Source organism: Salmo trutta, chromosome 13, assembly GCF_901001165.1.
Source record: "Salmo trutta chromosome 13, fSalTru1.1, whole genome shotgun sequence".
NCBI classification, from domain to species: Eukaryota; Metazoa; Chordata; class Actinopteri; order Salmoniformes; family Salmonidae; genus Salmo; species Salmo trutta.
Genome location: NC_042969.1, coordinates 41,879,623 through 41,900,549, shown reverse-complemented (window position 1 = coordinate 41,900,549; position 20,927 = coordinate 41,879,623). Strand labels below are relative to the sequence as shown.

The following is a 20,927-nucleotide window of genomic DNA, read 5'->3' as shown; positions in this document are numbered from 1 at the left end:
TCTTTGGGCTAGGGGGCAGTATTTTCACGTCCAGATGAAAAGCATGCCCAAAGTAAACTGCCTGTTACTCAGGCCCAGAAGCTAGGATATGCATATAATTGATAGATTTGGATAGAAAACACTCTAACGTTTCTGAAACTGTTAAAATGATGTCTATGAGTATAACAGAACTGATATGGCAGGCGAAACCCCGAGGACAAACCATCCCAAAACAAAAAGATTTCAGCTTACCTCTATTTTCAATGCCTAGTACTATAATTATAAGCCCCTGTCCTCCCAAATTGCAGTTCCTAGGGCTTCCACTAGATGTCAACAGTCTTTAGAAAGAGTTTCATGTCGGTTTTTGGAAAAATGTCCCAGAAATTGTCGTTTTTCTAGGTGGCTCCCATTTTGGCTTGTAGTGTTTCCTTGTATGTATCTTGACGGAGGGAAACTGAGTGGATTTTTGACTGAAGCGCGCCAGCTAAACTGAGTTTTTATGGATTAAAGATGGACATTATCGAACAAAAGACCATTTGTGATGTAACTGGGACCTTTTGGAGTGCCAACAGAAGAAGATCATCAAAGGTAAGGCATTTTTTATTTTGCTATTTCTGACTTTAGTGTCGCACCTCCCTGGTTGAAAATGATTTGTTATGCATTTGTATGATGGGGCGCTGTCCTCAGATAATTGCATGGTTTGCTTTTGCCGTAAAGCCTTTTTGAAATCTTACACGGCGACTGGATTAACAAGTTAAGCTTTAATTTTATGTATTGAACTTGTGATTTCATGAACGTTTTATATTTATGGTAATTTAATTTGAATTTGGCGCTCTGCTATTTCACCGGATGTTGTCGAGGGGTAACGTCTAGCCGTAACAGGTTTTAAGATGCAGTAAGGTTTGGAATGTACACAGACACTTGGAAACCAAAGTGCCAAACTTATCCTTTCTGCCCAAAGCTGACCCCTATGGATACTAAATCAAGCAAACCACCCAGACCTAACCCTGCTAGATATGGCAGTCTGGTGTTGTGCACACGGTGCGCTGTCTAGGGACTTAACCCTGTCCCAGCCATTAGCAACCTGTGGGTTACACTGGGAGCAGTGACATCCAAGTGATAAAACCATCACAGAAGTTTCTGACAGCTGTATAAAACTTGAGCACACAGGCGTGCAGTCTCCGTCACAGGATGACACCTTTCCAACAAATCAGTTTGTCAAATTTCTGCCCTGTTTGAGCTGCCCCGGTCAACTGTCAGTGCTCTTTATTGTGAATTGGAAACATCTAGGAGCAACAACGGCTCAGCGGCGAAGTGGTAGGCCACACAAGCTCACAGATCGGGAGTTCCAAGTGCTGAAGCGCATAGTGCATAAAAATAGTCTGTCCTCGGTAACACTCACTACGGAGTTCCAAACTGACACTGGAATCAACGTCAGCACAAGAACCGTTCGTTTCCATGGCCGAGCAGCCGCATACAAACTTAAGATCACCATGCGCAATGCCAAGTGTCGGCTGGAGTGGTGTAAAGCTCGCCGTCATTGGAATCTTTAGCAGTGGAAACACGTTCTCTGGAGTGATGAATCACCCTTCACCATATGGCAGACGAATCTGGGTTTCGCAGATGCCAAGAGAATGCTACCTGCCCCAATGTATAGTGCCAACTGTAAAGTTTGATGGAGGAGGAACAATGGTATGTGGCTGTTTTTCATGGTTCAGGCTAGGCATTTAGCTCCCGTGAAGGGAAATCTTAACGCTACAGATTCTGTGCTTCCAACTTTGAGGCCACAGTTTGGGGAAGGCCCTTTCCTGTTTCAGCATGACAATGCCCCTGCCCACAAAGTGAGGTTCGTACAGAAATGGTTTATCAAGATCCGTGTGAAAGAACTTGACTGGCCTGCATAGAGCCCTGACCTCAACCCCATTGAACACCTTTGGGATTAATTGAAACGCTGTCTGTGAGCCAGGCCTAATTGATTGGAAGCAAGTTCCTGCAGCAATGTTCCAACATCTTGTGGAAAGCCTTCCCAGAAGAGTGGAGGCTGTTATAGCAGCAACGTGGGGACCAACTCCATACTAATGCCCATGCTTTTGGAAAGAGATGTTCGACGAACAGGTGTCCACATACTTTCATTGTAGCTCCTATAGTAAACCCTTTAAACAATGGCCAAGATGCAACAAGACAGTGTGGCTTGGCAGGGTCGTGTTTCGAAGGACGCATGGTTCTGGACATTCGCCTCTCCTGAGTCCGTACGGGAGTTGCAGTGATGGTACAAGACTGTAACTACCAATTGGATATCACAAAATTGGGGAGAAAAAAAGGGTAAAAATAACAACAACCAAAAAATGTAATAAATAAGATGCTGCTAGACCCCTGGTGGAGGGGGTTATATGCTAGTGGGATAGCTCCCACAATAAAGCCCTGCTGCTAGCTTGATTTCCTGGATCCATTCAATGTACGTGCGCAAAGCTCTCACCGGACACAGGGCATGTAACCTGTGTTGTTCGTCGGAAGGAAACGGAGGAGGTGACAAGGGAAATAGCTGAAATCTAAGGATCTGTAGGACATAGCAATGACTTTTGGGGCGAAGGCCGCACTTGGACTCAACGTCACCTTAGAGTGAACTGCGTACAGGAAGGCTGTACGGATAACGCTTGGAGGTCACCAACATGTTTAGCTGAGGCCAAAGCCATGAGGAGGGAGGTTTTGTAGGAGAGGATCTTCTGATCCACAGATGCCTTAGGTTCAAAGAGGGCCACACAAAGTGACCTCAAAACCAGTGCCAAGTCCCATGTGGGCGCAATAGGTTTAGAGACCGGTCTGAGACGGTGTACACCTTTCAGGATCTGTGAGCCCCCGGTGAGTTTCCGTCAATTCCCCCATGACACGCTGAGACAGAGACCATCCATCCACATGTCATGCTGAGACAGACACCATCCACCCACATGTCACGCTGAGACAGAGACCATCCATCCACATGACACGCTGAGACAGAGACCATCCATCCACATGACATGTTGACACATTTAAAAGTTGAGAATGCTTGAAAAGCTCCTGTAGGAAACATAAGGATGTCCCTCACAGCGCCCTGAATGGAACCAGTCCTTTATGTTGGCTCCAGAGCTCAAACGCTTGCCACTTATACTCATACAACCCTCTCGAGGAGGGCGCCCTTACAGACTGAATAGTAGCAATATCATTTGGAGGTAAACTAGCCATCTGATGGGCACTTGCAGTGGCCAGGTCCATAGGAACCAAATCTCTGGCCTTCACGTTCCAAACTTACCCCTGAGCCTGGTACAACAGGTCTCTGCCCAACGGGAGTTTCCAATGATCTCCGCGATCCAAGGCTGCCTGGGCCAACAGGGAGCCACAAGAATCAGTGGTAAGCCCTCCCAGTGCACACTCTCCAACATGGATTGGAACCAACTGGTGGAAAACTAGGATCCATATGGATATTCAGCATAACTCACAAATAAAACATAGTGCTCCAAAACTGTATGCGGCATTCTGCCTTCTCCGTACAGTTTGCAATCCATTAGCATCGACCACGGCTACCTCATGTGAACTACAATCCAGGCGCAGTGTTTTAATGTTTACAGGCTGACTACATCGCTCAAGTCCCGTGTGCTAGCGTTGCAAAATACATTTAGAAATCTATATTATTCAACTATTGCACCCACACTGCTCGCGTGCGCCAACGAGCGTCTGCGTTGCCAAGGGCTAAAATAGAAGTCCTTTCTATTTCTGACGCAGATCCCGCTGCAAGTCCTGCCTCTCCCATCTCCTCATTGTTTTATAGAAGCAGGTACCCACATGTCATCTCCTCATTGGTTATACCCACGTGGGTGATTTGAAAGATGAAATGTGTTGCTGGTTGTCGTGGTAATACTATGAAAGTTTAGATGCCAATCACCATATAAGTTCAAAGATGAAAAAGCCTGAAAGGAGGAGAGATGACTAGAAACGATTCGGATTGGCCGTTTTATGTGTGGATTAATTGTCGGAGTAGAGGACCTTGTGCATTTCAGGTAAAATAACAACCTAATGTTTATATCCCAGGACGAATTAGCTAGCAACAGCAAGCTAGCTAAATAGGACAAATTAGCTAGTAAGTGCAAGCTAACTAGCTAAATTGCCATAAAGGTTTAATGCTTTTTGACCTGTCACCAAATGAATGTCATTGGTTCAGAGTTTCTTTAGATATTTTAACCTGCGTGTCGTGATCACGTTTGGTGTGGGGGGACAAAATAAATGTATGCATGATGGCGCATGATGGCGCACGATGGCGTGCGTGCGAGGAAACTCAATAATCATTGCTCATGATAGGGCTTTAGAAACATATGGCCCTTATCTTTCATCAGCGAGAAAGAATCCTTCAAATATAAAAGATAAACTTACTGTAGCAGTTTTGCACAGATCCATACAGCTATGGGTGCCTCCATTCAAAGAATTACGCTTACACTTCCCGAGTTACGCTTACACAGATGTTTGGAGCACGCTAGATAGCTATTTAGCACAGGTGGTCAAATCAAATGTATTTATAAAGCCCTTCTTACATCAGCTGATATCTCAAAAGTGCTGTACAGTAACCCAGCCTAAAGAGGTGGTCACCTCTTGTCGTCCGTCTGTTGTCGTAAACAAGCGCTGTAACATGGAACACTAACAGGCTGACCACACCGCTCGCAACGCGTGCGCTAGCGTTGCAAAATAAATGTAGAAATCTATGTTATTCAATTATTGCACCCAATCTGCTCGCGCACGCCAATGAGCATCTGCGTTGCCAAGGGCTAAAATAGAAATCAGTTCTATTTCTGACGCAGATCACGTTTGGTGTGGGGGAACAAAATAAATTAATGCACGATGCCGCACAATGGCGCATGCGCTCAGCCGGTTTGGGTTCAGTGTATCCTTATCAAGGTGTGTTTCATCTAATAGAACTGAGAGTCATGATCAAGGGCTAAATTAAAACTATGATTGTGAATATGTAAAACTAATCTACAAATATTCACCATAAATCCAAGATAATTCCATGATCTGTACATTTATTCAATATAGCTCACACGCCAAACAAAAATGTGAACAAATGTAGAATGATTTGTGAGCAGATGTTGAGCAATCTCTAACATTTCCAACTGTGGAATGTGCATCTGTGCCTGTTGATCTGTATTATGTGCTTACTGAATTTTGAGACAAATCTTTCACCTGACGTTGTATTACAATCCACAAAGACATGGCTTCAGATGAGAGGCAGCTATCTCCATTCATTGGGATAATCGTTGTGTAACTAGCTGAGAGATGACATCAAGGCATTCTTATTACAGTAATGTGTCATTTATGAAGTTCAGTTTTAATAATATCCTGAAATGGTGATCTGGCTAGCCAGCTAATGAGAAATGTTGCAAATCATTGTTTTCAATATGGGATTTGTTTTCAGGACAAAGCACTATTTCCTGACTGGTGTGGAGGTAAGAAAATGTAACGTTACCTGATTAAAAATGTTCAATGTCGGCGTGTAGCTGTGCATTGTCTCTCGAGTGTTCTGACTTCTGAGAAATGGTTCATCATGTTATTATCACGAGAACTCATTACTGTCAACGTGTGTTAGCAGCTAGTTAGCTGACCATCAACAAGTGGAACGCCACACTCAGCCTTCAAGCGTGGCGTCAATAAAGTTTATTCAATTCATGTCCACTCTCACAACCTTGACTGTTTGGAGGCTGGTAATAGAAACCTTCAGTCATAATAACGTTCAAATCAATTCAATCTTTATTGTAGGGAAATTCATACAACCAATAACAGTGTTTGTTATTTGTTCATATTTATACCCATTTTTTCCATTGGAAGTCCAACTCTAAGGTTTAATGAGGTGTTGAAATGACGTTGCACTTGCTTTGTTGGGCTTCGGCAATACTGCATTTCTATATTGAGATATTTAGCAACGCACTTGACTACATTATTGACATCAACCGTATTCTGTATCATTTCCGTATCCAATATCCCCATGTGAATTACAAGCCCTTCTTTTTTCCTCTCTCTCGAATGCACAGGCCTATATAAGTATATATTTATATGCACGCACAATGTTAATTCAGCTGCAAAAAGAATAGAAATAAGCGGTGAAAGCATAGAAAGTTAAGTTATTGCTTTTCTTATTGCCATGTTCCAACGCCTGCCTTTAACTTGCTGTCGCCTTCAAGATTCCGTAATGTTCAGTATTCCTGGAACCTCAGTCAAGACTCTAAACGGACTCTCTAATTATTTAAGCCGTGGACTGCATGGAGTGGGATTAATGATGATGTAGTATGTAACCTATCCACCGTGAACACGTCTGTTTGTACCTACCAGATATTCTCTGCATCATGTCTGTACCTACCTACCAGATATTCTCTGTGGAATAACCTGTAGTCCAAAACTCTCAATGGCCTTCTGAACCAGTTTGTGTTGGCGTTCTGATATCCTGGTCCCAGATCTGACCATCTTCTGGTGCTGCCCCTGTTTCTATAGGGCCCCTCTCTCTCTCTCTCTCTCTTTCTGTCTGGTGTATTTGTACAATATTATTACAATATTTAAAGCATGTGTTGCCTTATAGCTGCTCAGTTCCAACTCCACTGCATCTCGTCCGTATACTGTATTAGATAGCTGCACCAATTTGTAAGTCGCTCTGGATAAGAGCGTCTGCTAAATGACGTAAATGTAAAATGTAAATGTAAGCGAGGGACAGCCAACGAGAGCGTACAGGTCGCAGTGGTGGGTAGTATATGGGGCTTTGGTGACAAAACGGATGGCACTGTGATAGACTGCATCCAGTTTATTGAGTAGGGTATTGGAGGCTATTTAGTAAATGACATCGCCGAAGTCGAGGATCGGTAGTATGGTCAGTTTTACGAGGGTATGTTTGGTAGCATGAGTGAAGGATGCTTTTGTTGCGAAATAGGAAGCCAATTCTAGATTTAACTTTGGATTGGAGATGTTTGATGTGAGTCTGAAAGGAGAGCTTACAGTCTAACCAGACACCTAGGTATTTGTAGTTGTCCACATGTTCTAAGTCAGAACCGTTCAGAGTAGTGATGCTGGACGGGCGGGCAGGTGCAGGCAGCGATCGGTTGAAGAGCATGCATTTAGTTTTACTTGTATTTAAGTGCAGTTGGAGGCCACGGAAGGAGGGTTGTATGGCATTGAAGCTCGTCTGGAGGGTAGTTAACACAGTGTCCAAAGAAGGGCCAGAAGTATACAGAATGGTGTCGTCTGCGTAGAGGTGGATCAGAGACTCACCAGCAGCAAGAGCGACATCATTGATGTATACAGAGAAAGGAGTTGGCCGAAGAATTGAACCCTGTGGCACCCCCATAGAGACTACCAGAGGACTCTATCAGAGAAGTAGTTGGTGAACCATGCGAGGCAATCATTTGAGAAACCAAGGCTATTGAGTCTGCCGATGAGGATGTGGTGATTGACAGAGTCGAAAGCCTTGGCCAGGCCAACGAATATGGCAGCACAGTATTGTTTCTTATCGATGGCAGTTACGATATCGTTTAGGACCTTGAGCGTGGCTGAGGTGCACCCATGACCAGCTCTGAAACCAGATTGCATAGCAGAGAAGGTGGTTTGAAATGGTCGGTAATCTGTTTGTTGACTTGGCTTTCGAAGACCTTAGAAAGGCAGGGTAGGATAGATATAGGTCTGTAGCAGTTTGGGTGAAATAGGGAAGGCTTGGGCAAGTAGCTGTGGAGGGGTGCAGTGCTGTTGACTGCGGTATGGGTAGCCAGGTGGAAAGCATGGCCAGCCGTAGAAAAATGCTTATTGAAATTCTCAATTATAGTGGATTTATCAGAGGTGACAGAGTTTCCTATCCTCAGTGCAGTAGGCAGCTGGGAGGAGGTGTTCTTATTCTCCATGGACTTTATAGTGTCCCAGAACCTTTTTGAGTTTGTGATGCAGGAAGCAAATTTCTGCTTTAAAAAGCTAGCCTTTTACAATTGACTGCTGTAGTCTCAAATAAAAAAGTAAACATTGGCTGTTAACTACACCCTTTAATTCATGTGGTTGTAGTCATGAACATTTTCAGATATCAAAATGGGGTTATGGGCCAAAAAAGTTTGGGAAACCCTGCTGTGTGGTGTAAAGCATCATTTGCATATTTCCCAGGGTGCATTGTCTTTCTGAGTGAATTGTAGAGTTACTATCATTAAAATGAATCTCCATCACAATACAATACACATATCATAAGGCCTTACTTTGATGGCCTAGTTTTACCCTAACACAGTGGTGTTAGGAAACTCCTGGTTTACAAGCCACATCAGGCCAGCAAGTCACATTATGCTGGTTTACAAAACAATGTGTAATTCCTATCAGAATCCACCCAGAGTCAGTAAACCTACCCAGAGTTAGGACATTCACCCAGAGTTAGAATATCCACCCAGAGTTAGGACAATCACCCAGAGCACAACTACTCAGAGCTAGGATACCCACCCAGAGTTAGGACAACCACCAAGAGCAAGGATATCCAACAGTTTAGAGTTGTATTCAGCTGCATTCAGATGACTATCAGGAATTGGATACTTTATTTGAAGAAAAAGAAATTACAAACTAAACTATTTAAACTGGAACAATCATTTCAGTAACGGGTGCAATAAATCTAACTGCCTGATTGGATTAGTTTAGAAAAATATATGTTATTTATCTTTGTGTAGCATAACATGTATCAATCAATTAATGCATGTAAAAACACAAGTATTAAAAACAATCCTAATAAAAATTATCCTCCTGTAGAACATGCTGGGAAATATGCTAATGTGGGTATTGTTTTGATTGGACTGTTTACTCTCCAAGTGTAATTTTTATTTATTTTTCTATTTATTTAACCAACAAATTCTTATTTACATTGACTGCCTACCAAAAGGCAAAAGGCCTCCTGCAGGGATGGGGGCTAGGATAAAAAAATATATATATATATTGGACAACACAGACAAGAAAGACACCACAACGCTACATAAAGAGAGACCTAAGACAACAACATAGCAAGGCAGCAACACATGACAACACAGCATGATAGCAACACAACATGGCAGCAGCACAAAACATGGTACAAACATTATTGGGCACAGACAACAGCACAAAGGGCAAGAAGATAGAGACAACAATACATCATGCAAAGCAGCCACAACTGTCATTAACCTTTCTGGCGCAGGGGTCCTGCTAAGGACCCACCTCGACAACATCCGGTGAAATTGCAGAGCGCCAAATTCAAAATACAGAAAATGTAATATTTAACCTTCATGATAATACAAGTGTCATACATGATTCTTTATCTTAGAATCTTGGCAATCTAACCGCATTGTCGGATTTCAAAAAGGCTTTACGGCGAAAGCATTTGATTATCTGAGGTCAGCGCCCCACAACAACATATTATCCAAACAAGCACGGGCATCACAAAATGCCAAATAGCGACAAAATAAGTCACTTACCTTTGAAGATCTTTCTTTGATCGCAATCACAAGAGTCCCGGGTACACAATGAATGGACGTTTTGTTCAATAAAGGTGCATCTTTATATCCCAAATAGTCCATTTAGTAGGCGTCATTGAGTTCAGTAATCCACCCGTTCAGAATGCAGACATAGGAGTTCCAAAAGTTACCAGTAAAGTTTATCCAAACAAATCAAACAACGTTTCTAACTCATTAGGTACTCTAATATTTAAATAAACGTTAATATTTCATATGGAGCGAACTATTTTCAAAAGGAAAGGAAAAGAACGCAGCGCTCCCTCCGTCACTCCTTAATGAGATTAGTTTTGCCATGGGACTTCCTCAGGATAAACAACTATTCCTCGTTGGTTTTTCAGAATAAAAGCCTGAAACCATGTATAAAGACTGTTGACATCTAGTGGAAGCCATAGGAAGTGCAATTTGGGAGGCGGAAGTCTTTGTATTCAATAGGTTAAGCTTGGAATTGGCTGGCAGGTCAACAGAAAAAAATTGGTCCTAGGGTTTTCGCCTGCCAAATCAGTTCTGTTATACTCACATACATAATTTTAACAGTTTTAGAAACTTTAGTGTTTTCTACCAATTATATGCATATCCTAGCTTCTGGGCCTGGGTAACAGGTAGTTTACTTTGGGCACCTCAGTCATCCAATATTCTGAATACTGCCCCCTATCCCTATTAAGAGTGTCCACGATTGAGTCTTTGAAAGAAGAGACTTGAGGTAAAACTGTCCAGTTTGAGTGTGCAGCAAACTTGCTGCAGTGAACTGAAAAGACGAGCAACCCAGGGTTATTAACACCAACACTGGGGGTTATTTTACAAAGTGAATTTAATTCCTGAATCAACACTATAAATGTTACACTGAAAAATCAACACTGGACAATTTGCTGTGGAGAGAGAAAAGTGCATAAAAGTGAATTCCATTCCATTTACCCGCTTAACTCGGGTGGGAATTCCCTGCTATGTGCCTACAGGATGTATTCTGTCAATCTAACCTGTATGCTAAATGCACGGAGAAAGAACGAGCTGTTCATAACCCCATATGACCATAATATACCATATCAAAACCTAGTGGTCAGCTTAAAAACTAATCAAATGAAAAGTCGTTCATTCCAGAATTTGGTTTTACTTTTATTACATTGATAAAAACACAACTCATCCCACAGTCAGACAAATGGATGATGCAACAGAAATACTATCTTCTTCTGTTTCTTCTGTTGTTCTGTGTGTCCATTACATTCTGATCAGGACGGTGTCCAGGTAAACAAACAACAAAAACAGAAACAACAACAAACATAATTGTAAGGTCGCTTCCCAAATGGCTCCCTATTCCCATCTTTTGACAAGGTCACATCAGCACTATAAAGGGAAAAGGGTGCCTTTTGGGAAGCACAGCTAATCAGCATTCTGAATCTCAGACCAGTTTGAGCAGTTCTGTAACCATGACGCCCACCCTGTCAAACACCTCATGTATTGGAGCGTTACACATGAAGGCAGAGGAGGTGACCAGCTTGTTCTTCACATCGATGTGGACCTCCCCCACTTTCTTATTCACGTGTTTACAGCCCAGCTCCTTCATGGAAGTTGCCGTCTTGGCATAGGGCCATCTAGTGACAGGAGGGAGAAGAAAAGCAGCAGGGTAAAAACATACTGCTCTGTTCTGTTAAAACAGAGACATATCAGCACACACTCTCTCTCTCTTTCTCTCTCTCTCACACACACACAAATACATTGCCCTGTTCACACACACCTGTGACATTGTAACCCACCTCTCACACTCCTTGTCCTGTCCCATGGTGATCTCACACCCCGGCAGGGCCTTAGCAGCTAGGACAGGGGCGATGCAGCACATTACCTGCAGCGTGGAACCACTTAATCAGCTTCTCTACTTGGGGTTGAACCGTTTAAAGGAGTGGTGATATAGTAACAGAGATAGAGAATAAAGGAGTGGTGATATAGTGTCACGCTCGTCATACGAACTGGAAGCATACTCGGACCAACGTGCAGCATGATCTGGGTTCCACATATTTCATTTAAGTGAAACGCACAAAACAATAAAGAATAAACGATACGTGAAGCTCAAGCAGTGCTCACAGGCAAGTACACAGAAACAAGATCCCACAAAACACAGTGGGGAAATGGCTGCCTAAATATGATCCCCAATCAGAGACAACGATAAACAGCTGCCTCTGACTGGGAACCATACCAGGTCAACATAGAAACAGAACAACCTACATACCCACCCTAGTCACACCCTGACCTAACCAACATAGTGAAAAAACAGGCGCTCTATGGTCAGGGCGTGACAGTACCCCCCCCCCCAAAGGTGCGGACTCCGGCCGCAAAATCTGACTCTATAGGGTAGGGTCCGGGTGGTCATCTTGCGTGGGTGGTGGCTCCAGTGTGGAGCGAAGTACCCACTCCGCTCGTGGATCCGCCAGCATCGGTGGCGGCTCTGGTGTGGGACTTTGCCCCCGCCCAGACCACGGGTCCGGCCATGGAGCCGGGTAGAACGCCGTGCTCGGACTGGGCCTCGGTGCAGAGGAGGGCCCCCGCCATGAAGCTGGGATGTACGCCGCACCCGGACTGGGCACCGGAACCGAGAAAGGCTCCGGCCATGGAGCTGAGTTGGCCGCCATGCCTGGACTGGGCATCGGCGCAGAGGAAGGCTCCGGCCTTGGAGCGGGACTGGACACCTGGACTGGACATCGGCGCTGAAGAAGGCTCCTGCCATGGAGCGGGACTGGACGCCATGCCTGGACTAGGCACCGGCGCAGAGAAAGGCTCTGGCCTTGGAGCTGGACTAGACGCCGTGCCTGGACTGGGCACTGGCGCAGAGGAGGGCTCTGGTCTGTGGACCGTCGTAGGAGGTTCCGGACTGTGGGCCGTCATAGGAGGTTCCGGACTGTAGACCGTCGTAGCAGGTTCCGGACTGTGAACCGTCGCCGGAAGCTCTGGACTGGGGACCGTCCCCGGTGGCTCTGGACTGGGGACCGTCGCCGGAGACCGTCGCCGGAGGCTCTGGACTGGGGACCGTCGCCGGAGGCTCTGGACTGGGGACCGTCGCCGGAGGCTCTGGACTGGGGACCGTCGCCGGAGGCTCTTGACTGGGGACTGTCGCCGAACTGGGGAGGCGCACTGGAGGCCTGATGCGTGGGGCCGGCACAGGTTGCACCGGACTGGTGACACGCACTTCAGGGCGAGTGCGAGGAGCAGGCACAGGACGTACCGGACTGGGGAGGCGCACTGGAGGCCTAATGCGTGGGGCCGGTACAGGTTGCACCGGACTGGTGACACGCTCTACAGGGCGAGTGCGAGGAGCAGGCACAGGACGTTCCGGACTGTGGAGGCGTACTGGAGGTCTTGTGCGTAGAGCCGGCATAAATTGTCCCGGACAGATGACACACTCCACACGGCCAGTGCGGTGAGCTGGCAAAAAGTGTACTGGGCTGTGGAGGCGCACTGGAGACCTGGTGCATAGAACCGGCACAAATTGTACCGGAACAATGACACACTTTGCACGCCGAATGCGGGGAGCTGGCGCAGGACGTACTGGGCTGTGGAGGTGCACTGGAGACCTGGTGCATAGAACCGGCACAAATTGTTACGGAACGGTGACACACACCTCAGGGCGAGTGCGTGGAGGAGACACAGGACGTACCGGACTGGGGAGGCGCACTGGAGGCCAGATGCATGAAACCGGTGCAGATGACACCGGACTGGTGTCATGCTCCTCAGTACGCCCACGCTGCAGCACTCTCATTGCCACCACCTCTCTCCGGAATCTTTCATCAAGTTCCTCCTTCGACTTCCTGACGGTCTCTGGCTCATTCCTTGGCTCCGACGACCACCCCGTGTGCCCCCCCCCCAAAAAAAAACAATTCCGGGCTGTCTTTTGGGCTTTCCTTGTGGCCACAAACCCCGGCGTCATCGCTGTCCCCCCTTCTCTCCCTGCGTCTGCTTCCACGGAAGGCTTTCGTGTCTTGACAAGATTTCCTCCCAAGTCCAGGATATTTTCTCCTCGATCTCCTCCCTAGCCCAGGATGCCATCTCCTCCTGGGCACGCTGCTTGGTCCTGGTGTGGTGGGATCTTCTGTCACGCTCGTCGTACGAACTGGATGCATACTCGCACCAACGTGCAGCATGATCTGGCTTCCACATATTTCATTTAAGTGAAACGCACAAAACAATAAAGAATAAACGATACGTGAAGCTCAAGCAGTGCTCACAGGCAAGTACACAGAAACAAGATCCCACAAAACACAGTGGGGAAATGGCTGCCTAAATATGATCCCCAATCAGAGACAACGATTAACAGCTGCCTCTGATTGGGAACCATACCAGGTCAACATAGAAACAGAACAACCTAGATACCCACCCTAGTCACAACCCGGCCTAACCAACATAGAGAAAAAACAGGCTCTCTATGGTCAGGGCATGACATATAGTAACAGATAGAGAATAAAGGAGTGGTGATATAGTAGAAAGATAAAGAATAAAGGAGTGGTGATATAGTAACCGAGATAGAGAATAAAGGAGTGGTGATATAGTAACAGAGATAGAGAATAAAGGAGTGGTGATATAGTGTCATATTGATAACAGATAAAGACAGGAGTGTGTTAGTCAGTTCCAGCATCATATAATCAATGTGCTGGTTCTAGATGAAGGAGTAATGCTCACCTGGGATAACGAGGGCGTCGAAGGCGGTGACCTCTTGCTTGGCAAGGTCAGACACATCGCCGCGGGCGATATGAGCACTCTCCTCCAGGACGTTGCGTTTCTCAGCAATGGGTTTAACCTCACAGTGGTTCACTACATGCATTTGGTCCACGTTGGGGGCAAACATCTGGACCTGGGAGAGGGAAGGGGAAAGGAAGGGGAGGAGAAGAGAGGAGAGGGGAGAGGAGGGGGAGGAGAAGTAGTGAGAGGAGTGAGGAAGTGGGGGAGGAGGTGGGAGGGGAGGAGGGAGAGACTATCATCTTCTATTATCCCCAGCCCTAACCTTAATGTAGACTAACCCTACCTTAGCCCCAGCCCTAATGTAGACTCACCCTACCTTAGCCCCAGCCCTAACCTTAATGTAGACTGGATAGACAGATAATATAATAACCGTAGTCTGGTAGCCTACCTACTGTTTATTACCCATAATAACCCTACTCTGGTAGCCTACATGCTGTTTATTACTCATAATAACCCTACTCTGGTAGGCAACCTACTGTTTATTACCCATAATAACCCTACTCTGGTAGACTACCTACTGTTTATTACTCATAATAACCCTACTCTGGTAGCCTACCTACGGTATATTACTCATAATAACCCTACTCTGGTAGCCTACCTACTGTTTATTACCCATAATAACCCTACTCTGGTATTCTACCTAGTGTTATTTTCTCATAATAACCCTTCTCTTGTAGACTACCTACTGTTTATTACCCATAATAACCCTACTCTGGTATTCTACCTGCTTTTAACCTGTTGGGGATAGGGGGCAGTATTTGCACGGCTGGATAAAAAACGTACCCGATTTAATCTGGTTACTACTCTTGCCCAGAAACTAGAATATGCATATAATTATTAGCTTTGGATAGAAAACACCCTAACGTTTCTAAAACTGTTTGAATGCATATTCTCGTTTCTGGGCAAGAGTAGTAACCAGATTAAATCGGGTACGTTTTTTATCCGTCCGTGCAAATACTGCCCCCTAGCCCCAACAGGTTATACAGAGATTGTGTCATCGCAACACCTAAGAACTGTTTCCATTCTCTTGTTCCATCATGTTTCTTCGAGGGGAAGAAAAGATGATTGAACTAACTATACCCTGATGGCTTGACTGTAATAATAATCATCTCACCGAAAAAAAACAAATCAGCTAATCATTAATGGCATGAGAGACTATTGTATGAGCAATGAATAGGACAATGCTGTTGTACAGAATCTATATCCTGAAGGACAATATATCTCTGAAATGTTATACAGAATCTATATCCTGAAGGACCGTACATCTCTGAACTGTTGTACAGAATCTATATCCTGATGGACCATATATCTCTGAACTGATGTACAGAATCTATATCCTGAAGGACCGTACTATCTGACGTGACACTACAATATATCAGATATATAAAGGCCACCTGATACTCATTGATGAATGAAGACCAGAGATTGAGTCACGTCTCATACACAGCAGAACCCCCCCTCATCCTTCCCCTCTAATGTACGTGATTGTCAACCTGAAAGTCAGAGTGGTGAGTTCAAGGAAATGGAACGCTATGAGAGAGAGAAATGACAATGGCCCCGGCACACCTATCAGCCTGTCTACTGACGCGAAAGGACTGTCGATTTTTCCTCTGAAACTTCCTCATGACCATGCCCTAGGTAATGATTTGGTATCCACAATGGGGGGTGAGGTAAGAGGGGGAGGAGGGAGGAGGAAGAGGAGGGGGAAGTCCGATGGGTAAATTACTTCCTCTTGGATTATTTCCAGCTAAACCTTGTTACCTGCAGGATGCCTTTTGGTCCTCACCACCACCTGTTAACCCTCAACACTGTTGTACTCTCCACACATTCCTGGCAAGCGGTACCAGTGCCCGAGTCAAGTCTAGGTCCAATAGGCTTCAAAACAGCTTCAACCCCCAAGCCATAAAACCAACTACAGTGAGGGAAAAAAGTATTTGATCCCCTGCTGATTTTGTACATTTGCCCTCTGTGATTGCCAACAAGGGTTTTGCCACCAAGTACTAAGTCATGTTTTGCAGAAGGGTCAAATACTTATTTCCGTCATTAAAATGCAAATCATTTTATACAATTTTTGATATGTGTTTTTCTGGATTTTGTTGTTGTTATTCTGTCTCTCACTGTTCAAATAAACCTACCATTACAATTATAGACTGATCATTTCTTTGTCAGTGGGCAAACGTACAAAATCAGCAGGGGATCAAATACTTTTTTCCCTTACTGTAACTGACGTGACTCTGCTGTGGAAACCCACCCTGATCCTGACTGTGGTGTGACTCTGCTGTGGAAACAAACCCTGATCCTGACTGTGGTGTGACTCTACTGTGGAAACCCGCCCTGATCCTGACTGTGGTGTGACTCTGCTGTGGAAAACCCTGCAACCCAATTCTGTGGTTTTGTATCCGTTCAAATCCTAGGTCTTATGATGGATACATCTTGATTGAAGGCTAATTATTGAGACTTAATGAGAAATAATTTAGTTTGTCGACGATGAGACAGCCTACAGGGAGGAGGTCAGAGACCTGGCAGTTAATCACATGGCTACCTGGACAATTTACATTGACCCCCAACCACTCTACCCACACACTGACTAGACTCTACCCACACTGACTAGACTCTACCCACACTGACTGGACTCTACCCACACTGACTGGACTCTACCCACACTGACTGGACTCTACCCACACTGACTGGACACTACCTACACACTGACTGCACTCACACACTGACTGGACTCTACATTCACACTGACTGGACTCTACCCTCACACTGACTGGACTCCAACCACACATTGACTGGACTCTACCCACACACTGACTGGACTCTACCGCGCGAAATACAAACACCTAAAAAATGCTATAACTTCAATTTCTCAAACATATGACTATTTTACACCATTTTAAAGATAAGACTCTCGTTAATCTAACAACACTGTCCGATTTCAAAAAGGCTTTACAGCGAAAGCAAAACATTAGATTATGTCAGGAGAGTACCCTCCCAAAAATAATCACCTCAACTACCTGGTACCGCTACCTACATTATATTACCTCAACTACCTGGTACCCCTACCTACATTACATTACCTCAACTATCTGCTACCCCTACCTACGTTATAATACCTCAAGTACCTGGTACCCCTACCTACATTATATTACCTCAACTACCTGGTACCCCTACCTACATTATATTACCTCAACTACCTGGTACCCCTACCTACATTACATTCCCTACACTACCTGGTACCCCTACCTACGTTATATTACCTACAACTACCTGGTACGCCTACCTACATTATATTTCCTCAACTACCTGGTACCCCTACCCACATTACATTACCTACACTACCTGGTACCCCTACCTACATTACATTACCTCCACTACCTGGTACCCCTACCTACATTATATTACCTCCACTACCTGGTACCCCTACCTACATTATATTACCTACAACTACCTGGTACCCCTACCTACATTATATTACCTCAACTACCTGGTACCCCTACCTACATTACATTCCCTACACTACCTGGTACCCCTACCTACGTTATATTACCTACAACTACCTGGTACGCCTACCTACATTATATTTCCTCAACTACCTGGTACCCCTACCTACATTACATTACCTACACTACCTGGTATCCCTACCTACATTACATTACCTCCACTACCTGGTACCCCTACCTACATTATATTACCTCCACTACCTGGTACCCCTACCTACATTATATTACCTCCACTACCTACATTATATGTTACTACCTGGTACTCCTGCAGATTGACTAGGTACTGGTACTCCTTGTATATTGCCATGTTACTACCTGGTACCCCTGCATAATGACTGCGTACTGGTACCCATTGTATATAGCCATGTTACTACCTGGTACCCCTGCATATTGACTGGGTTCTGGTACTCCTTGTATATAAGAAAATAAAGGAAAGCCGCACACTCTAAGAGCTCAGATGCAAAAATTTTAATAACCAACGTTTCGACAGCTAAGCTGTCTTCATCAGGGTATCATCACAAACACTGAGAGATGAGTCATTTATATAGTGTCAAGAGACACACAGGTGTTTGTAATCATGGCCAAGTATGGCCTAATATCGTTTCTTTTTTCTAGATTGTTTTGTTACCCAGTTAACAGCACCCTATCGACTAAAAAGCTCTAATACGATGCCGAATGACAATTCTTTTCCTGACACTGGTCACAGACCCAAACAAGATTACTTTGAATATAGCCTAAAGGAGCGTGATCAAATCATTGTTTCGGAGTCCCTTTTTGACATGCCGGGAGGTAATTCTGACCTCTCGAAAGAACTGTTACATTTATCTAAGCGCCAGACGAGAACGCATTTACATATAGTCACTCTTAGTGATTACGTACGTCAAGGCATTATTCCAAGGGACTCAGGTGGCAAAAAGAACCATCATTGGGACAACGCACAGATCATTTCTGTGAGCGCTGGTGTGCCATCCTTAACAAGTGCTCTATTGATTTAATGACATTAATTGTTGATCAGTTAAAAAAGGATTTTAGTGAAATGGATAATACGATTAAAGACAAACGCACAGCTCTACAAATAGCTGTTAATGATGATGGCATATTCAATGAACTGATGAAAACTAACCAAGCGCTCCAGGACAAGCTGTCTACAGAAATAAAGGAACTTAAAATCAAGAAATTCAACCAAGACAAAAAAGACAAGGCCGAGGATAAAGTTTATTTTTGGAGAAACCCTGACAAAGGAGGTCCTGCTCCTCTCCATGGCAGACGCAGGAGGGATGACACTTACTTTGATCCACCCCGGTCTGACCAACACTCTACAACCAGCGCCTCATCAGCTTCCAGTGGCAGTTTTTTATTCAACGAGAGACCGGGCCAACGGAAGGGCGCAGGTGGCCGCAGGCACGCGCATCGACGAGATGCCGCACCCGACGGGGTAAGAAGAAACGACTATCAGAGGCAGAGGAGACCGTTCACACGGTCCCAGAACCCACGGGACTGAGTGTCTTTAATTTATCAAGCAAGATATTGAGCCCTGCCCATGTCTCTTTGCTCAATAAAGGGTTATCTTTTGTGCCTACAACACAGTGTAACGATTTTGACGTTAAGGTAGACATGTTTAAGTTTTTTAGAAACATCCGTTTAAGGGAATACTTTAGCTCCCCCAATCCTGACACTTCTATTGAACCAGTAGGTTACTTACCTGTACATACTCCGACTCCTTTTAGAAGCAAGAGTTATTTTGTACCTCCAGCCAATCGCAATCACTCTATCGAGACATATTGCAGACTTGTTGAAAAAGATGTTGCTCATCTCCTTAAGAATAAACAGGACTTCAAATCTTTCCATAATTTATCTAAGGATGAAAAAAAAGCTTTGCTTGATTTACAATCTGATACGTCAGTCCTTATTCGTCCTGCTGATAAGGGTGGGTCGGTGGTACTCATGGATAGGACAACTTATGTAAATGAGTGTCATAGACAGCTACTTGACAACACCTTTTACAAGAAACTCAGAAGTGACCCTACTTCCCAATTTCAGAATACTATCTTTTCTGTCCTAGATGGTTATTTAAATTCTGGTCAGATAACCAAAAAAGAACATGACTTTCTGGCCATCCAACACCCTAAAATTGCCACTTTCTATACTTTGCCGAAATTACACAAGAACGTTACAAACCCTCCAGGGCGCCCTATTGTAGCGGGCATTGATGCAATAACGGCCCCTCTATCTACTTTTGTAGACTTTTTTATTAGACCACTCGCAGAACAGCTCCCCTCCTTTGTAAAGGACACCAGCAGTATGATCTCTATCATTGAATCTCTTGATCCTCTGCCTGAGAACACCTTGTTAGTTACTTTTGATGTTGAGTCGTTATACACAAATATTCCGCATGAGGGCGGTATTGAAGCCATGGAACATTTTCTTTTGCAACGTGACCCTAATGAACTACCTTCCAGTGCCTGCATTGTAACGTTGGCTGAAATAGTACTCACACACAACTACTTCATGTTTCTAAATGATTTCTTTATTCAGACGAAGGGTACTGCTATGGGATCTCCCATGGCTCCTAACTATGCTAATTTGTATGTGGGTTACATGGAGAAACAATCCATTTTTAACCCTCTCAAAAATGTTTTCTTGCCTAACATCATTATTTGGAAACGGTATATTGACGATATTTTTGTTCTATGGAGGGGTGATGCAGAACTGCTCCAGTCGTTTTATGCTTTTCTTAACTCCTGTTCTGAACATTTGAGATTTACTATGCAATCTGATACACGTCAAATCAGTTTTCTTGATCTTCTGATCTTGTGTGAAGATAATGTTTTATACACTGATCTTTACAGGAAACCTACTGATCGTAACAGTTTGTTGAGGGCTGACAGTTGTCACCCACTTCCCTTGAAAAATAGTTTGCCCTACAGCCAATTCTGTCGAATCAAAAGAATTTGCATTAAACAATCAGATTTCGACAGAAATATGGCTGAGACTCAGGATAAGTTCAAGGAGAGGGGGTACAACAATGATCAGATTAATATTGCCATTGAGAAAATTCAAAACAAAACGAGACATGACCTTTTTCAAGGTCAGTCTCGCAAAAAGACGCATTCATGCGTTCTTACTACCCGCTATTCAAAGTGCTCTGAACAAATTAAAGGAATCGTTCACAAACATTGGCACATTCTGAAATACGATGATAGTCTTGGTAATGTGTTTT

General features: G+C 44.5%; 1 pseudogene; it reads right to left on the bottom strand.

Annotated features, from left to right (window-relative positions):
* Nucleotides 1–10,687: 10,687 nt before the first annotated feature.
* LOC115206773 (glutamine amidotransferase-like class 1 domain-containing protein 3A, mitochondrial) lies at nucleotides 10,688–12,023 on the bottom strand (annotated as a pseudogene).
* Between the last annotated feature and the right edge of the window lie 8,904 nt (nucleotides 12,024–20,927).